We start from the raw sequence: 23,494 nt of genomic DNA, 5'->3' as shown, positions 1-23,494 counted from the left end.
CCTCAAAGTTCTAACACCCCTCTTTTTAGGAGTTTTTCAAATGAGTGAGTCACAAGCCCCAAGCCAGTAACTTGACAGAAAATTATCAAAAAGATTTTGCCAATTCAATTTTTCTGGAAATGGAATTTTAGAGCTACTTTACTAAAGCCTGTAACATTGGAGATAACTCAAGCGATCTGAAAAGAACAAAAAAAGACTCAAGAAACAAAGGAAATAATACAAAAAGAAAAAAAGGATTTATGTAGAACAGTTATTAAATGTATAGTGTCATATAAATTCTAGGGAAGAAGATCTGTTCTGACAACTTCCAATGTTAGATTGATTAGAAAAATTTTGGAACATTACCAAGTTCTGTGAAAGGCATGGGAAATAATTTCAAAGGAAAGGGGGGAAAAAAAAACCCTGTCCTCCTCTGCATTGAAGAATATTACAGTATAATAACAGACCAAAAGTTTCTGGACACTTGCCAGGTGTTCCATGGAAGAAGAAATAATATGCAACAATATGTGTAATTATAACAGATACCAACCAGTTCGACCAATGTTTACTGCCAGTGTCAGGTGGTTTGAAGGACCCAAGAAGTACCAATGCAAACGAATTTCTTGCATTCACTTTTTACTTCTGTATAAAAAGGAATGGTAAATTGTTTTTATCACATCTGATGAATAAACCTGATTTTTGCCCTTTTCCACCTTGCCTGCTATAAAAGTATGTAAAAAAATGAAAGGCAATGGCTTCCATGACTACTTACTCAGATGCCTCACAGCCTTAAACTTAGGGAACAACAATCAGTTAATTAAAAAAAAAAAAAAGCAAGCATCTGAACTCAGCACAAGGAAAGGCTTAGCCCTGTTTAAATAGATTAAGGATGTACCTTCAGAAATGGGCACCCTCTGTCTTCCTCCACTCAACGCCTGCAGCAGCTGGAGAATCAGGGTCCTGATGGAAAGATACTGGAACTCTGTGGGGTTAGAAACAAGTTTGAGAACTACTTCCTACAGGCTTACTTCCTGTTTCTTTCTTTCTTCTTTCCTGACCTCATTGCAGAAGGGACAATTAATTATACCTTTCAGTTCATGGAACATAATAATCATTGTTGCAAGCAAACTGTCTTCCTTCCCTCCTTTTTCCTTCCTTCCTTCCTTTTCTTTCCTCTCTCCTTCTTTATCCATTTCCCCTTATCTTCATTTCTTTCCATCCCATAGTCAATCTCTCCAATGCTCTTTTTTTAAAGATTTTATTTATTTATTTGAGAGAGAGACAGAGATAGCAAGAGAGAGCACGAGTTGGGGTCGGGGGAAGGGAGAAGCAGACTCCCCGCTGAGCAGGGAGCCCAGGACCCTGAGATCATGACCTGAGCCGAAGGCAGACACTTAACCGACTGAGCCACCCAGGCGCCCCTCTCCAGTTCTTTTTTTGTGCATCTTTTGTTTGCAGTTTTCTTGCAAAATGAGTATTGCTGTTCTGTGTGCCTGTATGTAAATTGCTGTGTGTTTTACCTTTTGCCCTTAAGGGCACCATAGTCTTAAGATATATTCATATTGTTATGCATATATTGAATCCACCGCCCCTAAGAGTTACACTCCTGATGTGTATCCCCCACACTGTCATGGTGATTTATCTATCACAAGTTCCTCCTCCTCTCTGCCACACATGTAATGCTGCAATGGACATCCTTGTACATGGCCTCTTGGGTCTGCGTGAGAAACTGAAATATATGCCAACAATGGAATGGCTGGAGGTTTCCAGTCTAAGAGAATGTCTTCTCCAGATCATCCAAGACCACTCCAACTATTACTTGCCACTCAAGATTTTATTCCTACAGCTTTAAATAAGATAATGGATAGGGACATGGATGTTTATTTATTTATTTATTCATTCATTCATTCATTCATTCATTCTTCTTTCACTCATTCAACAGTTTACTGAATACCTACTATGTGTATTTGATGGTATAAAGATGAAATGTCCTATCCTTCACCTTATATAGCCTTATATACATAAGCCATTTTTGCAGATGGGCAAAATATGGCTGAGGTCACATGATTAATAAGTGACAGAGTTAGGATTTAGAAAAAAGTCTAATTCCAGATCCCCTAGAGAGAATAAAATAGAGAGAATATTGTCTCTATGGGAAAAACATAACCTTGCTCTTTTGAGGGTGGGAAATGAGGGAAAAGAGATATTCTTCCTCAGAAAATTCACACACACAGCTCTTGATTTGTCAGTGGAAAATAGTACCTCGGCAAGATGAGTCTCTAACCCAAGAGTTCTGACACAGTGCTTCTGGGTTCCAGAGAGAAGACTGGAGACTCTGAGGTCCAGGCCAGTGTTCTCAGTGGAAGCCAAGCAGGGAGGATCTGGCAACAGAAGCTTATAAAAGAGGAAGACTCTCTTTCCAGATGTCATATCTCCCTTTCCTCAGTACTTTTAAAAATACAAGTTCCAGTAGAAGGTACACAGTGCACAGAGCAGCACCATGAGAATGAAGTGCCCTACTCTTCCCTTATCCATGGTTTCAGTTATCCGTGGTCAACTGTGTTTCTGAAACACATGATCCTCCTTCTAACAGACCCTCAGAAGCTCGGCAGTAGCCTACTGCTACATCATGAGGCATGTCAGTAGTCTCACATCGTCACAAGAAGAAGGGTGAGTACAGTCCAGTAAGATACTGGGAGACAGCCAGACGACATTCACAGCACTTTTATTACAGTATATTGTTATAATTGTTCTATTTTACTATTAGTTGTTGTTCATCCCTTACTGTGTCTAATTTATAAACTTTATCATAGGTATCTATGTGTAGGAAAAAATATAATATATACATATATGAGGTTCAGTACCACCTGTGGGTGCAGCCATCCACTGGGGTCCTGGGAACAAATCTCCCAAGGATGGGTGGGGGGGACTATGGTAGCCTGAATGACTCCCATTAAAACACAAGGAACACATGCTGGAATGGGGAGGGTTAAAGAAGTAGCAACCATTTCCAGTTTGAGAACTCCCAAAATCAGAGGGTCTCAACTTTTTCCAGCTTGATATCTTATAAACATAAAAAGCATTTCAGTGATGTATTATGACAATGGTTGTTCGCTTAATATTAGTTTCAAGTGAAGTATATAATAGCAAAAGCTACAATGATTTTAGTAATACTTTAATTTGTATCTAACATTTTACAAATACCAGTATTTATTTTTGCTTTATGATTTTATCTTATTATTTATTATGTTATTTTTGGTGGTTGCATCAGAAAAGCTCAGGGGTGACTTGAATAGTAACAGTGGGGTACTCTTGGCTTCTTTTTTGGTGTCTTAATATAAAAAGAACCCGACTGCTTCTCTGCTCACTGCAGCCTGCTTAATATCAAGGACTCCGATGTATCCAGTGCCTCACCAGAATGGTGGCTAGTGGCTGCAGCTCAGGAAGGGACCCCCAGACATTTGCTTTGCCCCAGTGACTGCCAGGCTGCTTCCTTGTGGCTTCCCCAGCCTGGTCGCACAGGTGATCATGCTGTTAGAGGCTTGGGGAGATTCTGGGTGCTCTGGGGACTCCAAAAGGGTGACCATGAGTGGGAGAGTGGACTTCCCAAGACAGGCTTGCTCACCAGTGTCTGGGCTTGCTGTGGGAAGACCCAGGTGGTGGTGGATGGCTTCCCAAGAGTACTTAGCACTTCTGTAGGAGATGTTATTGGAAATGGAGCCCAGGATGCAACCGCACTAGTCATGAGCGGCCAGGAATGAAGAGCTGGAGGGGATAGCTGCCATGTTCTTGCTTGTGGGCTGATGGAAACCTCGGTGTATGATTATGCATGATAGGGACTGAGGAGTGCTAGACCACCCAGACCATTTGCAAAGGAAGTCTCTTTGCTGGAGGCTGTTCTACCACCAACAAATGTGCATGCGCTCAGAGTGCATATTTATTATACTATGTGTTACTCATTGCCCTTACAGCCTAAAGCCTATGGTTAATGCTTGATGAGCATTTAGATTCCCAAACCCTTATAATTATTTACTCTCTCCACCCATCTACAAGAGACCATGTCCTAGAAACCACTATTCTAAATGCCCCAAATCAGTGCTCCTAGTTGGGTACTTAACATACCACCTTGTACTGATAGTCTTAGGTTATATATTTTTTTTTATGTTAGCATTCCTCATCTCCTTCATGTGGATTGTTAAATCTTTGAAAAGAGAAATCAATTATTACATTTTAATACCCAGGATGTTTAGGAGCAATAACAGTGCTTTGCAGAAAGCCTTGCTAAACAGGAAGAAAAAAAAATTATTAAGCACCCACTCAGTGCCAGGAATTGTGGCAAATGTTTTACATTTATAGAGGACATTGAAGTTAACTCTACAACTTCCATTCCAAACCCTTCCTTTGCGCAGCAACAAAGGAATGGTTTTTAAACAGTGTAATTCCATCATAGTAATCCCATTCCCTTGTCTCTGAGGGACTCTGAGCCCAGGTTTAAGCTAATCAGAGCATTGCACTCACCTAATGAGTCACTAGATTAAGGCTGGGCATAAGACCTCAATTGGACAATCAGATTGAAAGGAAAGTGTTTTTGTTTTTTTCCATTTGGGGGGATGGAGACAAAGCTCTGGACAGCAAATTAATGGAAAGATCTAGATCCTTGATGTCACAGAGCCATTAAATCAATCCACCAGACCTAAACAGCTCTGTGGCAGGTATCTTCCATCTGTCTCCCATGTCTATCGGCTACCTTCCTCGCCCCGCTCTCTGCTCTGAAAGGCTGACTTGTATGAACCTGTGTAAATGGGCTCTCTTTCCTCTGGTTCCCAGTTGGCTCTAACCAATGGGGAACACCAGGAGGACACAGAGAGGAGGGAGAAGAATAAGGTCAGCATTTATTCTGAGACAATGTCCTATAGTGGGGACAATCTCTTCTGTGAGATAATAGATCCCTTTACTATTTAAACTAGTTTGAGTTTTGTTTTCAGTTCCAGTAAAAAGTGTCCCACTGATATATATATATATATATATTTTTTTTTTTTTTTTGTATATATATATAATCCCATATAGGTAGCCTTAGAGGAAGTTAAGGTTTTATACACACGCACACACACACACACATACATACATACCATATACATATACATATAATCCCATATAAGGAGTCTTAGAAAAACTTAAGGTAGCATTATTTCCATTTTACTGCAATAGAACCAGGGCCCAGAGAGGTCGCCTATCTTGGACAAGGAGCTGAAGGAAGCCTGCCTTTTTTAAGTTTAGAAGCTGATTTATGTTCACTAAATGCTCTATTTTAGAATTATTGATTTCACTTTTTAAAATTTACTAAATGTCTTTTAAAAACTTTCTTAACCAATGATCATAATCAAAAAATAGACTCATTTAACCTTTTATATAGGTTTTAATTAATGCTGGATGCCATGTATATTCTCCTTTATCACTTAATCACCCTTAATCTGTGAAGATTCTGAAATAAACTAGAATATAAAAATAGAGGAGCCAATTTGCCTTCTATTAAAGGACACCTTGGGATACATCCTAAAAGCTTTAAAAAAAAAACCACGCACCTATTTAGAAATAATTTGGAACTTACAATAAAGTTGCATAAATAGTACAAAGTACAGTCCTATATTCTTCACCAAGATTCTCCTACTGTTCATATTTTGCCCGTTACTCTTCTTTTCTCTCTCTCCCCCCCACCCCCCTCTGCATATATGTATATATATGCTGCATATCTGTATATATGTCTCTTTACTTCTAAATACTTCAGTGCATATCTCCTGAGAACAAGGACTTTCTCTTACCTAACCACAGTACAGTTATCAACTTCAGGACATTTAACATTGAATACTTTAATCTCTGACTAATATTTCAATTTTTCCAATTGGCCCAATAATGTTCTTTATAGCATTTCCCCCTCCATAGAGGATCCAGTCTAAGATCACATGTTGCATTTGTTATTCATGTCTCTTTAATTTATTTGAATCTGGAAAAGTGCCTCAGCCTTTCATTGACTTTGATCACAATGTCATTTTTGAAGACTTCAGCCTCACTCGTCCCTTTTAAATAAAATGCTCCTAATTTTTTTCCTGATGTTTCCTCACGATTAGATTCAGTTTATACATATCCTGTCAGACGACTACCTAGCTGAGGTTGTGTCCTTCTCCGGATATTGCACCCAGAGGCACCCAAGGTCCGTCTGCCTTTCTTTGATCACTTTAATTGTGACCACCTGGTCAATGTGTTGTCTGATTTCTCCACTATATAGGATGGAGGCCTGATTTTTAAAATCAGGATTTGTTAGACTGCAATGCACTGCTCCTGGCTGCTTCCTGTTGATTTTGATTCATCTGCTCTTTTTGAGAACCTTAGTGCAGCCATCATTTGCTGACTCTAACTAACGAGAGTTTTCTTTCTTAAGCGAAGTCTGGGCAAGGGAAGTTACAATCAAAGAATTTCTACAGCTTCTGACTTGTTTTCAATTCCTAGTAATTGGCCTCTCACTATTTAATTAAATAACTGTTAAGGGAAAACAAGTCTCTCGATTTGCCGAAGCTCTTTTCTTGCTGGCCACATCGCTTTTAGGGTATCTCACCTTCTCTGTAAAAGAAGTGTCTCCTCTGTCCGTTCAGACCTAAGGAGATTTGTTATGGCAAATTGCTTTGTTCCCAGAAGCAGCTTTGGGAGGAGGGAGCCCAGGGTGGGAGGGCACTCGGGGCAGGTTATGCAATGGTCAGTCTTCTTCCACATCGCTGGGGTTCTAGTCCATCCGACAGTGCTAAAGGTCACATCTCCGATATCTCTCACTTTATCTTTCTTGAAGGATTACCAAGGTAGCTGGGAAGACAGTGAACTTTGGGCAGACTTTGCAGGTGAGTCTCTGGGCTCATGTGAAATCTGGAGGTAATGGCTTTAGGTAAACAACTGACCCTAAAACCAGTTCAATTGGTTGTTGAGTCAAAATGTATCCTAGGCCTCAGAGACCTTTAGAGAAAGCAAAGCCAAACTCCTTACCTGTAATTACATTCTGTTGATTTGTCTGCAGTTACTCCCTTTTGTCACTTTAGGGCTGCACAAAGCTCCCAAGAGACAATGATGGGCATTGTTGGTGTGCACAGTGTTGGCTATTAGCCAGTGAGGAAAAGCCAACTTGTGGCCTGTGCATTTCACTGCAGGACACAAATCATGCAGCAGAATCTGGCAACTATTATGAAGCCGAAATAGGCACATCCAGTCACAGAACAAAGCAACCAAATTATGTATTTAACGTAATAATAATTACAAAAGCTTCATAGGCATCATTTTGAACTCTCTGCTGCCATGAGTCCTGAGGGCTTCCTTCAACTAGGGGGAACACTGAAAAATGAACAGTGACAGGAAGCTGGGGTGGAGAGCGGGTTCAGTCATTAGTTTTCTTTTGTGCGTGAGCAATTGTTTTCAAGCTCAGTGCAATGCTCAGTGTATCACTGCTGCACAAGTTACCCCTGGGATAGTTTACTCCGAGTGCCAGCTTCTCTGGGGTACCTTCTGGATTTTCCAAGTGGTGCCATCAAACACCGATTATTCTTCTTCAAGAAATTATCCAGAGCGGCTTGTAACATGACAGACATGTGGTTTGAATTTTGTTATAAACACAGAACAAAGGGCCTGGGAGTGTTTCTTTTCATTATCTGAGCTGTGTGGCTCTGAGGAAACATGAGACAGTTCATTATTCAAATGAGAATTTTTTTTTTTTTTGCCTTTCATTTTCGGTTTTATTTCTGTATATCCATGACATTTCAGCAAGCAAGCTGCCTCCTCTAGAAGCACCATCTGCTTTTCTTTTCAACTGTGACACCATCTGAGAGAATACCTTCTCACTCGAAGAAATACATGTGGGATGAGGGGTGTTAATTATATATATACATATATAGGTGTGTATCTGCGTGTGTGTGTGTGTGTACTTTGTTAGTTTTAATACTAGAGCATAGATGTATAATTCAGGGATTTGATCTGAGTAAGAAAACTAAGCAAAAATCTCCAACCCAACTTTTTCCCAGGTCTCAAATCCCTTCTTAGCAATCGGATATATATTCCATGAGCATGAGATTTTTGTCTGTTTGTTCCCTGGTGTAAGCTGGACTCTAGAAGAGTGTCTGGTATATAGTAGGTGCTAAATTAATAGTTGTTGAATGAAGTAGTTCCTGAGTAATTTTTGTGTGCTCAGCACACACCGGTCAGAAACTACTCTTCCTGGCTGTGGATGCTCCATGCCGTCCACACCCAGTGTGGTCGTGAACCTCTTTTGCCCTGCATTAACATGTACTGGGATAGATGATGGTCTTGGGTGGGGATGCTTTCTCTAACTTGTGCTACATTTTCTTACCAGATGACGAAGAAAAGATGCTTTGACGCCGTCTCCTATGAGTTGCCTGTCTGGGCTGCCAACTCTCTAGAATCACCTAAATTATCACCTGTGAGTGTCCAGCTGGAGCCCTAGTCTTAGGACCTTTGCTTCATTAATATGTGGATCATACAAGAAATCAGACCTTATTATCTACTGAGATGACTAGTATTAAGGTACTACCATAAATCAGGAAATCTGTGAAAAATACCTTCCTAGGTACAAGTTTGTGCAGCGTAACTGGCTAAGAAACAGCAGTGTCAGACTGGCCTGATGTCCTGCAACTGGAACTGGATTATCTCATTTCAGCAGAGACTTCAGAAAGAGGCAGGGAGCCAGATCAGCTGGTATTCAGGTTTCTATTGTGGAAAGGATTCATGTTCACATCTTGGACCTTTTCAGCCCACTCATAGAAAATCTGACAACAGCAGGCACACTTACTGGTCTTGACAGACTTGTAGAGAATACAGAGGAAGAGACTGAGGTCATCCATGACATCATTAAAGCCCGAAAGTTAATGGACATGGGAGGCAGAAACATGTGATACTATTTTTTAGGAGCTGCTCTAATGAGAGATTTTCAGTGATTCCCCATTCCCTGTAGAATGGAATCCAGAATTATAAGCAAGGCTCATCAAAATCATAGCTAACCCTATCTTCTTAGATGAAGTCTCCTTGCCCACCAGTAGCCACTGGAAGTGAGCTCGAGGACAGTCACCCTCCATCCACTAAGCACCCCTGTGATGGCCACACCACGCTGCCTTGAATGGAATGCCCTCATCTCTGGTGGTTGAAGTTCTAGTAAAGGAGCTGATGATTTCCTCTGTAAACATATTAAATTTGAAGTACTGATGGTATAACCAAGGGGAATTGTGCAGTAAGGAGTTGGAGAGACAGCTCCAGAGAGAGGACTGGCTGGAGACTCAGCTTGGGGAAGCTTTTGCCTCTTGACTGTATGTGAAGGTATGGGGTGAATGAGAACATAAAAAGTGACCATGTAGAGCAAGAAAAGATGAGGACAGCGATTTTATGGGAAAAGTGAAGACACTGGTACCCATGAAGGATCTCCTGGGTTCTCTTAGACTCAGGAAATTAAGGAGCCCATGCTTTCTGCAATAATCTCTGCCCCAGTCCCACATCATGAAGGAACTTTTGCCCTCTTCAGCAGCTACCACAAAGATTGACCTGAAATATGACAGTCCCTTCTCTGATATTCAGACCAATTTAAATGGAAGGAGATTTCCTTATTTGAGATTCCCTCAGTAATTCATGCTGGGCAATAGCACGAAATTCTTCCCATTACAGGGCAAATTTAAAAGGCACCAACCAGTCGCAAGTAGTTACGATTTGATGTGTTTAAAAATATATGGAACTCACTGGATGATAATAGTTTGTTTTTATAGTTATACAGTTCAAATGCCCTCTACTAATTTTAAACAACACCTGGGTTTTAGAAAGACATTCAAAAGAGCAAAATTCAAAAGCAAAAAACATCAAAACCCTTCACTAGAAAAACCTGTCCATTTAAAAAAATTAGTTCAAAGTTCAATTCTCACCTGGTTCAAAAACAATTCACCTTATCCTTTGTGGGCTTTTAGAAGGGAATAGGCAGAGAAACAAAGGGAAAGCAGTAACATGTGTAAGTGATCACCAAAACATCAGCTCATTTCCAACTAAAAAAAACATTCCTTGTACACAGGTCACCGAACACATCAAATCAAATGCAAGAGTTGAGGAAAGTCACAACTTACGGGGAAAAAAGCCAGGAGAGATTTTTTTGCAGACAGATGGATAAGAAAGGGTAAGTTTCACTCTTGTGGACTCCAGCCTAGGCTGTCTGAAATAACCTGTTAATAACGTTAATAATAAATCACAAGATAACTCTGAAAACAACTATAGGGGGATTATGCCAAAGGGACTTTCTTCTAAATAAGAGAAGGGACTTTCCACAGTATTAGTGAAAAAACTATCTAGTAGAGTGGAGGTTTGAGTCTTCCTACTGGAGGGAAATTCCTCTGCAAGGGTTTTCTTTTGTAGCTGTATTTTCATTGGAAATAGTTCCTTCTGGAGAGAATGAAGCCAGTTCACTCTTGAATTTGCATGCAAAGGTGAGATGAACAGGTGATTAAAAAAAGAGCATTTTGTACTGAGGCCACATAAGAACATGTGGAAGGAGTCTGGCCCAGTGAATTTGAATTTTTCATCCACAGTTTCATTCATATGGTAGAACACTCCCTATTAAGCATAACTTTATGGACTGTTTCCCCCCAGTAATGCAGCCAAAGTTGCTCAAAATCAATGATTCTTACATTGGCTTCAACTGAACGGCTGTGAGAATTTTTTACAGTCTTCCAATTTTATCAGCATGCCCGCCCATGAGTAATCCATAAAGAGCCCACAAATGACCCAGGACAAATATCTGTCCAAAATAATCTCTGTCCTTTCTTCCATCTAAAAAACAAGAGTTGTGGCAAGGATCACATATTTGGTTTACTGCTGTGTTAAATAACCCCATTGCTTTAGGCTTCACGGGCTCTGTAACACCTAGTATACCGAAACCTCCATGGTATGGAGGAAGATGAAGAGTAGAAAACTGCCATAAACAGCCTTGCTCAACTGGAGAGGAAGGGACAGAAAAAATTATCAAAATAATAAATACAGGGCTCTTACTCCGAGCTACATACTGTGTTAGACTTGGTGGGTAATACAAGGAAGCTTAGGATAAAGTTCCTGGGCTTAGGAATCTCTCAATCTAATATAGTATCTGGAGAGAGTAGAAATACAGAGTCATTATTTGAAGCCTATATTTTGAACAAGTATATAATAAAAGGCCAAGGACTCAGCACCAAATATCCTAAATTAAGATGTATCATCCCCAGCTACCCTCAGCTTGTATGGGGCAAAATTTACTGGAACACATGAGAACATCCCTAAATCTGGAAGGAAAAAAAAACAGATGCTTTACATGTACTCATTTAATCTTCATGACAGCCTTATAAGCTAGTACGATTGCCATTTCCATTGTACGGATTTGTAAATTGAGGCATCAAGGTTAAATAATGTGACCAAAGTCATACAGCTAACATGCAGCAGAGCTGGGATTATCCTACAGTGTATCTGAGCAGACCTAGACCCTAAATGAGTTATAAACGGTCCAGCGGTGAAGAGGAACCAGGGATTGGTACTATAACTCATTGTAGAGCCTGGCAACTGTATTCAAATAAATGTATCTGTAATACTCAAATACATGAAGGAAGGTTCTTTGTGCTTCCTAAATAGGGTGGCTGGATAATTTAAACAAATACCCTTCTAGAGATGAACAGCTAGGGTTCCAAAAGATCTTTTCCCTTTCATCCTTACACGTGAAGTACCCCTAGATAAATGAGTTGCTCTGATGTAGTGACTTCTCATCTATGAAAGCTGATATATTGAAAAAATTTTAAGTAGCAGTTTCTTGACCTAGAAGACTTCAGAGTTAGGGAGCATCAGATGGAAAGCGTTGAGGGAAAGGCCTAGATCAAAAGAAAGGGAAGGCAGCATTTACTAAGTAAGTGAATAGAAATGTTGTTTAGGGGAGAAGCCAAATGGAAATATTGTTTAGGGGAGAAGCCAGGAGCAGATCAATAAAGACGTATATTTCAAGAACCAATTATCCATCCAAGCACTGTTTTAGATGCTGTGGGGGAAAATGCCATCATCCTGCCTTCGTGTAATCTACATTATTAGTGGGGAAACAAAACTAAAGCACTTAAAATGATTAGCAAGAAGCGCTAACCACAAGTCTGAAAGTTCAGGAAGGATATGAGAGAACATCTTCCTGACTTGAGTTTTCTGAGGAAGCAGAGCTGACTTCTTGGGCTTGGAAACACCCCTCAACAGTCCTTCTGGGACTTTGCCCAAAGAGTCAGTGGAGAAAATCCAGGCCTGGGTGAGATGGCTTCTTCTCAACCAGTTTCACAGAGTGCCTCCCCTACGTCCATGGAAGGCAAACGGCTCTGTGGCCTGCTTGATTAAGTGCTTCGTCAGGCAGACAGGCTCCTGGGAACTGTATGCAACATTTTATTGCCTTTCAAAGCAGTTGTTTCTCATTGTATAGATGTGCCTGAGTGGATAAATAATCTAGAGTTTCAATGCCAAAGGCTAATTTGCCCTGGCTTGGGAAATATCTGCTTTGTGAACCCCTAAGCAGCATGCATTATATTGATAGGTTTGCATGTTTCTGGCTGACCACCAAGGGTCCCCCTTCCAGGAGGATGGGAAAGTGGCGGGATGAAGTTTTCTCACAGAATTTACCACTGACTCGAAAGTGACATGGCTACAATGAATACTCATCCTTCCCCACGCCATCTTAATTGGGTTGGCAACACGTGTAATTACCATGATGGCAGAGGAACCCTGTGATGTCGAATGAAGGACGAGCTCCTTTGGCTATTTGCAGACAGCCTCAAAAAAAGTCATTTTCTCAAAGACCCGACCACCAGTGAACTCATTTGAGTAGAGGTACCTTTTGCTTTGCTTGAGCTTCCATGGCTTTCAAAATGCAGTGCTTTCATGTCTTGGAAAGAGGAATTTTTAGAAAGTGAATGCTAGCTAGTTAAAGGGATTTTAATCTCTCTTTCAAATGCTGTTACTAAGGTTCAAAGCATGTAAGTCTCTATCAGTGGGTTGCAAAGCACTGTAATGCAACACTTATCCAATTTGCAAGGATGTTAGTTAAAAAAAATTATTTTTTTCTCCAAGGGGGGAAAAAAAAGCTTCACAGAGAGAGCCTACCCAGGAGTAAATTATAAAGCTCTCCCACGAACATCAGAGCAACATAAATTTAAATGTAATTACCACCTTGGTAGGAAAAGAGAGTCTTTATTTTTTACCTTTTCAGCAAGAGACTATCCACTCCTAGAAGTTCATGAAAGGTCATTGGCAGAATCTAACCTCTACTTTATGCAAACTACCAAAGCTAAATTATACATTTTTTAAGAGCCTGCTGAATGCTACGCAAAGGCTTCTTTACAAATGCCAATTTCCAGTCCAATCATCAATGAAACCTCAAGTCAATGTCAAATGCTTGCCAATAATATTGAGGTTCTTCAGTTAGATGCCTTTTACCCAAGGTAGGTTTCATTATCCCCCTCTGACCTCATAACCAGAGGGAAACTAAAGGAGAGTATGATGTTGAATAAAACTTGAAAAGTGCTTTACCTCTTCCGAAAATTAATGAGCTAGATTCTTTTGGGGGGTACAATCCCTCATGAGAATATATTATACATTTGCAATCTATATTAACTTACTCAGAATCCTGCGGCATCATTTTGTAAGTTACCGGCTTTCAGAGACTCTTGTATACATTTTTTTTTTGGTCTGGATTAATAGGGAATGGTAATACCGCTCAAGGAAGTGGGGGAGTGCAGACTGTTCTCCAACAGCGGAGGTCAAAATTGTGAAACAGGTATTTGCTTATAGGATCCTCCTGAGACTCCCTTTTCTTCAGCTAGCTCTCTTGCTAGCATGCAATTCAACACCTTCTAGAGACACTCCTTTGTTAAAGAAGCGTGTTTGTATGTATCCATTTTTGTACTCTGATTTGTCTAGCGTGACTTTCGCTTGTTGGTTGAAAGTACTCAAGGAGACTGGGATTACTATTCAATTATTCAATCCCTAGGGCTAGACCTCTAGGTAGGGCCACGTAGGAACCTTTCTCTGATATGCTTCAAATTACACAGGTCGGGCAACTTCTCTTATGATGAGTCCGATGTGATCTGAGATATTGCTGGGTTGATTGGGATAGCAGGGTCTCCTCCCTAAGGAGACAGTTTCTGTGAAGGGGGATAAGGAGATAGTTTGTATAAAGGGGGAATCAGGCTCATCCTTCCATGGAGGGAAATGAAAGTACATCTCGAAGCTTATGCTGTATGCCTGACCTGATAATATAAACTACTAAGAAATGCCTGTCTCTCACATTTTGGATAAATGGTGGATCTGGTCAATAGAGAATGGTTTTGTTTGTCTTTTTTTCCCCTCTTTCTGTGACATAGTGTTTGGAAGTGTTAATGTGATTTTCTTAAAATTTCCATTTTAATGCCAGGGAACAATTTCTTCCCTGGAAGTGTATAACTCAATATTTCTTAAAAGCCAAAAGAACAGAATGTGAAAAGGCTTTTCAAAGAGGTTTCTATCTTAGCTGAAACAACAACGATAGTAATAATCAGGATCATTATCTATTTCATTTGTATAGGATTTTATAGTTTATAAAGTACTTTCATGTACATTATCTCATTTTTTATATAACCAAAACCTTGCATAATACAAAATTAGCTGTTGCTTATGTCAAGGCATCCTGTGGGTTATTAGAAGCTGTAGGCCAGATGTTATGAATGGTGTAGTTTCTTGGCAGACCACTGAAGTCCAAACTTTTGGGTAGACTCGAATGGTAGGATAATGAGAAGAAAATGTACTATAGTTGCTTTGCTGAATAAAGGCACCAGGCCAGGGCAGGACCAACAGATGCAGAAAAACCTGTTTTGGGTTCCCAGTGCCTTAGCTCAGGAATGGCAGAGATCCACTAGAAGTGGCAGCCTAGAAAGCTACATGAGACGGGTAGTGAGGCCATGATCAGGAGAAGCAGGACAAAGTCGAGGAGCTTCCCACTCATAAATTCACACGAATCGATGAAAAAAGCTGCTTGCCAAGCAGAAAGACTCTACTCTGTTCTATCACCATCAGCTTCATTCATTCATTTACCATCCTCTTTACATACAATTATTGTGTCAGGCATTCTGCTTGGTGTTGGAGACACACAGTGAACAAGACAGACACAGGTCCCTGCCCTCATGCAGCTTGTATGGTATAGACAAAGAATAGGGAAACAGATAACAAAAGTTATAGATTCAGATAAGTGGTTTGGAGAAAATAAGCAGAGCAACAGACAAAGGAGAAACTTTAAACTTATTTTAGAAAACATGGATTGTGGGTGCCTGGGTGGCTCCTTCGGTTGAGCAGCCAACTCTTGGTTTTGTCTCAGGTCATGATCTTGGGGTCCTGGGATTGAGCCCCACGTAGGTTTTGCACTTGGCATGGAGTCTGCTGGAGATTATCTACCTCTCTTTCTCCCTCTGCTCCTCCCCCTGCTGGTACTCTCTCCCTCTCTAAAATAAATAAATAAAATCTTAAAAAAAAAAAAAAAAGCATGGATCGATGGAGCAAGTTCTATGAAGGAAGCCTTAAAAATTGCCTTATGTAAAAGAAAACATAACACCTCTTTGACTAAGTCTGGACTTACTTCTTCCAAAATGCCATAGATAGCAAGATCAAACACTGATGGAAAATAAATGGTTAGGGGGAAAACAATAAATATGGAAGTAAATGTATTTTCAGAGTACATTAAATCAAGAAGATATCTTCCTGTAGAAGAAACCAGGAGCATCAATGTTCGAAACTTGCTATAGTAGATAGGCCTTCTCCTCAAATCGTGGTCACTACCTTGTGCCAGAAGCCCAGTAGAGCAGTCCCATACTAGCACAGGGTAGAGTCATGGAGACGGGGCTGGGAAGACCATAGACTCTTCTTACTCTGTCCCAAGAGTATATAAAATGTCAGGTGATTTCCCCTCTGGGCAGAATGTGCTGGCATTTAAAAGGAATAGCAGGTAGAAAACTCATTGGACAGTAAAATTCCTTCTGTTTCTGGGGCACATTCAGTCTGTTTTTCTGCTGTGCCAGGAAAAAGGCCCAATATCCTATTTTATTCTAGAGCCTTTTGAAACTTTTCAGTCCACAGTTTAGTTTTGGCAATCTTTGAGGGATGGGATTTGTAAGTACTATTTATCAAATCATTACTTATTAGCTGACATTGTTTCAATTCAATAAGTATTTTAAATCCGTTCATTTATTGCTGGGAACTCTGAAATAATATTTCCGGTCTCCTCTTTGTTCTCTCTGGAATAGGAATAAGACACACATAGCTGGCAGTTAATTTCTCCTTGAAGAAGTTCAAATATTATTTAAAAATTAATATCTTCTATTTATTTATTTGTTAGTTTTATTTATTTATTGACATACAAAAAGTTGTACATTACTAATGTATACAACTTGATGAGTTTGGAGATAAGTATATACCCATGAAACCACAACCACAATCTATGCCATAAACCTATCCATCACCTCCCAAAGTTTCCTCCTGCACTCTTATTTTATTATTATTATTATTTATGATAAGATCTACCCTCTTGACAAATTTCATTTTTTTAGGGGGGGTAGAGAAAGAGGGAGAGAGAGGAAGCACAGAAGGAGAGGGAGAGAGAGAATCTTAAGCAGGCTCCATGCCCAGTGCAGAGCCCGACGTGGGGCTCAATCTCACATCCCTGAGATCATGACCTGAGCTGAAATCAAGAGTTGGATGCTTAACCTGGTGGAGGCACCATTCGTCAATTTGGCCCCTTGACAAATTTTTAAGTATACAATACAGTATTGTTAATTATAGGTATCATGCTATACAGTAGATCTCTAGGGCTTATTCATCTTGTACAGTCAAAATCAAACATATAATTTTTAAGTTCCTTTGTAAATACCTGAACTGAAGGAAATTACAAAAAAAATCTAATGACCAGTATAATTTTATTCTCTCATGAGATTTTTATTATTAACCTTTAAGTCGAGAATTGATGTCTCTATATTAGATGTTAATGGCATTAATTCTCTAGATCGGATTCCACGTTAGTAATATCAAACCAAACACAGAAACATTATAATTATGATATAATTTTCACCCAAGCAGTCCCAGGAGCATTTGGGAACAGGTACAATATGGAAAGGTTAAAGGTCATAGTTTAAGGGTTGAAGATGAGTCTGCAATTCACTAATACAAAATCTCAATCAACTCAAGGTATTTACAGTGACTCTAATGGGTACATTTTATTCACTTGCAGGAAACTTGGAGTATAGTAGTGTAAGTAGAGACATTGGTAGAAAGGATCAGTTATTCACCTTGCTGATGGTTAAACACTGCTCTAGTATACAGGAGAAAACAATATTTGCTTGTGTTTTCCTCCTTTTTTCTTAGGCTTAAATGAAACGGAAGTATCTCTAATATTGCAAAGGAAACTTGGCTCATTTTCAAGTAAAGGGCTAGTGAGACCATTCTTGAAATTTTGCCCTGGAGAGGCCACAAATCTCTATTGTCCTTCTGTTTCCAATGGTGTATACTGTAATTTTATTTTCTGCAACTCTGACTGAGGACTCCAGTCAGGACTTCCAAGAAAATTATGCCATTAATTTAATTACTAAGATTTTTATTTGTATTTAACTTATAAAAATATGTATGTTGGGAATTGCTTAATAGTATATTATTTCTCATAACATAAGAAAAACAACCACTGTTGCTAATACATATAACTAGGAAAGAGAGAAGCCTGCTGGGATTCATCATATATAGCATACAGTCAAGCTATTGTAAAAGCAGTCATTTATTACATGTGACCATATTTACATTTTCTACATTTGTGTTGTCCAGAAGGATTTTGTTGCAAAAGAATGGTAAAGGAGGCCAATAACCATTAATATAACTAGATAAGTTTCTTGCAGAAAGACAGAGAAGGCCACAGGAACATTATAGGCTAAATTTTCTAGGAATTGTGGATAGCTGTAGATAACTGGGTTTCAGCCAATTTTTGACAGTATATAAATAATGTGATATATACCAAAAGAACTTTGGAAAAGTTAAGATGAGGTTTTCCTTAGAGACATAACTGTGTAAAGCTGGGCTGCTGATTACAGTGTGGAAAAACAGTCTACTGCTTCTTCTAGCTCATACAATTCAAAAAGATCCCTCCATTCCCAGATTTGCACCCCAACAGTAAATACACGGGCTCCTAGAATGGGGCTAAAAATAAGGCCTTTTTTTTGTTTTGTTTTGTTTTGTTTTTGTACTATAACTTGACTTTTACAGTTGTTGGGAAGGAAAGAGAAAATAGTTGATTTAAGTCTGTAACAGGGTTCAAACATTTTGAGGCCTACCATTTTTTTAATTTTCCAGTAGAATTTGGTTTGACACAGCCCATACCTCTACCTCTTATTTCTGCTGGCCTCAGCCTGCTTTCTACATACACCTCACTCAAAAGATGCTGGGGCAAACCTGAAATTTATTTGTGCAATGAATGCAGTGACCATCTGTGTCCGCACAAGCAATATCAAGGGTTGTCCCAATTATTCAGACTCCTGGTGGCAAATCACTGTGTTATAACCAACCAATAGCTTCATTTTGCTTATGTGTCTGAATTTAAGCATCCAAATAAAAATGGTGGCTGAGGGGTGCCTGGGTGGCTCAGTTGGTTAACTGTCTGCCTTCAGCTCAGGTCATGATCTCAGGGTCCTGGGATCAAATCCCGAATCAGGCTCCTTGCTCAGTGGGGATCCTGCTTCTCCCTCTGCCTGCCGCTCCCCCTGCTTGTGTTCTCTGTCTCTTTCACACAAATAAATAAAAAATCTTTTTAAAAAATGGTGGCTGAGAAAATGATCAGAACAATTGTCAAGAAGGCATTAGATTTGCTAAGTGTCTCCCAAAGTTTATACACCAGACCTGCAGATGCTGGAGGCTGGGGTAGAGTGGATGAAGGGTATGATGATTAAGTAAGTTTAGGAAACATCATACACATTTGTATATAGGCAAAAAGGCTGTGATAAGTCTTGCACTAAATAAATCTATTTGATTTTGTTTGATGTAACCATTCTTAAATTTGTTTGACAAAGGAACCCCCCTTTTTTTTCACATAAAAACTAAAAACCTTCTGAAGAGCTGGAATTTCACCAAACATAACTTTGAGAATTACTAATCTGGAGAAACCCCTCATTTTAGAGATGATGAACTGAGCCCTTGGAGATTAAACTGCACACCTGAGTTCCCACAGTTCACTAGTGGCTTACCTGGCCCTAAAATCTAGGGCTCATGATGTTCTCAGCGTCAGTATACTACAGCCAACCTGTTCTGTTTATCTATAGTGCCCCAATTCAGCAGATAATTTTGCCACATTTCAAAAGCTTTTTTAAAAATTCAGATATAATTGACATTAAGTAAATTTCACCCTCTTAGTGTACAGTTCTATGAGTTTTGAAAAACTACCACCACAATCAACAGTTCCATTTATTTCTTAAAAAGTTAAATTTAAAAGTTTTTAAAATGAGTGCTACAATGCATAAAATAATTTCAATAGAAATATGTTCAAATGAGTTTAAAATCTGCTTAAGAAAAGAATCCTAGTCAGTCTTGATCGATGCAGCTGACTGTATATAGATTTCAAGAATGACAGTGGGTATACACAATTATATTGGGAAAAAGAAATGACAAGCCAAACAGTCAAAGACGAAGCTGTACCAAGAGAGGAACATGCAGCCGAAGGAATTACCAGCTGGGACTCTCACTTCTAACTGACTGCCTATGCATAAACAACTCAAGGGGACGAAAGTAGCAGCAAGAAATCATCTTGACGATTCCTGTAAGAATTTCTGAGAAGTCCTGGGCAAGAAGCCCCCAGAAAACTCTAAATTCAGGGCATGGTCATTTCTCATTGGAAATACAGTACTTTCGACCCATTTTCCCTCTCGTGTTTCCCTTCTCTACTCTACACTTGCTCTTCTCAATTTCCATTCCTGGACTGAACCAGAAGGTCCCTTCTTCCTTTTTTTTCCTTCTGCCTGTCTGAGATACATCTGATTCAGTGGTGAGCTAAAATCATCATGTTTTAGTTAAATACCAGTCATTGGAAGAGCTTTGGAATCATTCAGTTTCATATCATAAGTACATTTATGCTACTTGATTATAGTTTCCAAGTGAATTTAAAATATCATGTCCAGTTTTGTTTTTGAGGCAAAATGGGCTCTGATTGAAACCAGCAAATCTCATGTGTCCAGATTTTCTTTGCTCTTTTTGATTGTTTCAAACTGAGTAGCTGGGTGAGAGAGCACACCTCATGTGGGACTCTCCTTTATGGATGCCACCCCCTGCGTGGGAACACATCCTGTTTGCCTTAACTTTGTCCTAGCTTGTTTGTTTCCCAAAACAACCAGCTTTAACCATGTGGGATGGAAACCAGAAATGAGATACTCATCAGGAGGGGAGAGCATGCCTGCTGTGCAGGTAGGTCTTGCCCAATTTTAACATGAAAAGGACCTGGTAAGAAAGAAAACATGAAGCCCTAGAAAAGAACAACAATCTCCATGTGGAGGCAAAATGAAAGTGAGTTGTGTATACCGACTCTCCATAGGGATGACACTGGGGAGAGGAGGCTGCTGGGCCTCTTCCGCTCTTGTCAGATGGCTGAGCAAAGAAAGTGCAACCCTAGTGCAAACTGGCTGCTCCCCACGTGCTACAGAGCACGAACTCCTATCCCTCTGCTCCAGCTGGGGGCCACATGGAAACCAAATGCGCGAGGATGTCTAAGAATGCAACCACCAACTCTGTCTGCAGGAAAATATGGTCCTAGAATGGCAAGTACAATCGAGCTCTTTAAATCAGCAGGATGACCTGATCACCCAGTGGGACACTCTCCTCTAAGGAGCTCTTGCTACGTGGCAGGTCCTCTACATGCTTCAGCTCATTTAAAACTCATAGCTGTCCTATGAAATAAAGACCATAAGAAAACCCCCGTTTTATCATGTTGGAAACGGAGGTTCAGAGAGGTTATGTAACTATGTTAAGTTGCAGATTCGGTAAGTGGCAAAGATGAGACTTGAACTCAAGTCTGGTTTACTCCAAATGCTGTGCTCTCAACTTCTTTACTGCACTGCAGGTTAATGGGACAACAGGAAACAATGTTTGCCCTGCATTTTTTTTTCTTATGTCCTATAAACTCACAGCAGCGCAGTTCTTTCGGCTACTTAATGGATACAGAATAACTGTTCTTGTCTCCAGGATGGTAAATGTTTTAGTCTGACTGCTTAGCGCAAGCCAATTCTCACTCTTTTTACAGAATGCACTGATGCTGATCTATGCATATGTTTTACTCTCTGGATAGTAATGACTAATCTTTTCACGGTTAGGCAGTTAAATTAGTTAATCAATCTACAAGCAAGAATACACTTGAAAAGTTTTTGTGGAAAATTCACTTTTCAGCCCTTTCCCAACAGGCAAGGAAGGGAACGCTAATGCCCTGTTAGTTTCTCCTGTTCATTACTGAAGCCGCCGGTGCGGGTGGCCAGACCTTCAGTAAGAAGTCCAGTGCCATGGAGGAAATCACCACCCTTTCAGTTTAGTGAGCAGAAGCTTTCTGCATTTTTAATCTTCTCATAGGTATCCTGGCGCATTAGTTTTGAACATTTAACGGAGGAAAGCAGAATTCTAATTTCTCTGCTAACCAGTGCTATTTTGTAAAGTAGATATTAGCACGTGACTGAGTAATAAATAACTCAAAACCCATGACAACCACAGGAACATCAGGTTTCTTCCTGCCTCACATGCTTGCCAGGCAGCTGAAAAACTGAAAAAGCTATCTGAAGGTAATGAAAGACAGAATCTTCCCTCTGATACATTTCTTGGGTAATTTACATATGCTATTATTTACCATATGCTATAGGATATGGTGAAATAGACATGACAGTCATACTTGGAATGAACACAAAGCTTTATTTATGTGCCCTACATATGGAAATAAGATGAATTTCCATGAAGTCCTAAGGAAAGTACATTGACTATTTTACTTTTTTCTTTCAATATAATGTGGTAACACCATACCACATGGAAAGTAAATTCACAGTTACAAGCATTCAGACATACTCTCTGATATGGGAAGTTTGTAGCGTCACTTTTGGTGTGGAGACTCAGCACCCATATTGACCTGTGGGTCTTGATGCATATGGTGCCCGGCTAAAAATCTGGATTTGTTAGTGGTTGCCAGAATAGTCTTTGATACTATTGCAGAAGGAAACAGAAAAATTAGACCAATCTACCTATTTCCAATAGATTTTTATGTAAGTCAAATGAGATAATTTACACAATAGTTATTTGAAAACTAGAAGCCATTTTATAAAAAAGACTTTACTCAACATAGATGAATCTTAGAAGTGTAATGCAAAGTGAAAAAAAGCAAGTTACAGAGGACTTTACATACAGTGTATCAAAATCAAGCAAAACTAAACAATCTATTGTTTAGGCTACCTATATATGTGATAAAACTACATAAAACAAGAAAGGAAATGAACACAAAAATTCAGTATAGCTGTTACTTCTTCCCACGGGCCAGTAGGAAGATGACATAGATCAGTAACACATAGGAAGACTCACATCCTGATTTTTGAATGTGTGTTAGTTTTGTGGGCATTGATTATTTTGTTTTAAAATTTAAGTAAATTTACCTATATTTTATGGTTATCAAAATATAGTAAAAAGATAATGAGAGTTTATTGCACGTGGTGCTGCATAATAATAAGAAAATTTAAATCCCAATTTTATCTCTGAATCATCCCTGGCATTTTTAGGTTCATGCAGTTTTACAATTGCTTCTTTCTCGTCTTTCCTTTTTTCCTCCCTTTCTCTTTTTTACTTGTTCTGACATTTACAGACTTGTAATGAATACCTAGGTGGCACCAGAAGCAGTATAGCAGAGATGTACAAACTAGCAAAATAACATCGGAGACTTGGAGCCAGGCCCTACGACTCACTGTCTGGTGACCTTCGGCAAGGTCACTAAATTAAGCTGTGCCTGAGTTTCTTCATCCTTAAAATGGGGATAAAAGTCAAACTTATTTCACAGGGCTATGATGGAGATTAAATGAGTTAATGTCCGTTAAGTGCTACCTCGTGTTGTTAAACTAGATAAACACTGTGCTGGCAATTGTGGTTTTAGTCTTGGTCAACTCACTTGCTCAGTTCTGCAAAAACAAAAATTGGATACTAAATGCACTATCATATTACATAAATAACAGAACTTGAACCAACCAAAACTTTTCTGTAAAAAGACATTTTGAGAAAGCATAAATGACTTGGGTCTGTTATCAGGACTGGCTTAGATTCCTGAAGATAAAAGAATGGTGTTCCTCCACCCAGCCTCTAAAATAATCCTACGTGCCCACTTTTCCGTGGAGAGACTCCTGGAAGATCTCACGGATGCAAGTGGTGGTCCCGCAAGATAAAACTG

General features: G+C 39.5%; 1 protein-coding gene across 1 annotated transcript in view; it reads right to left on the bottom strand.

Annotated features, from left to right (window-relative positions):
• Nucleotides 1-23,494, bottom strand: part of XRCC4 (X-ray repair cross complementing 4) — a 776,985-nt gene that overhangs the window by 409,864 nt on the left and 343,627 nt on the right. Inside the window, exon 4 of the mRNA XM_035014787.1 lies at nucleotides 875-961. The gene's annotated coding sequence lies outside the window, so the exon portion shown is untranslated. The remainder of the gene's footprint in view (nucleotides 1-874; nucleotides 962-23,494) is intronic.

This window comes from Mirounga leonina, unplaced genomic scaffold (assembly GCF_011800145.1).
Source record: "Mirounga leonina isolate KUSES-001 unplaced genomic scaffold, KU_Mleo_1.0 Mir_168, whole genome shotgun sequence".
Classification (NCBI taxonomy): Eukaryota; Metazoa; Chordata; class Mammalia; order Carnivora; family Phocidae; genus Mirounga; species Mirounga leonina.
Note: the sequence above shows the minus strand (reverse complement) of the source record. Positions and strands in the feature narration are given on the sequence as shown.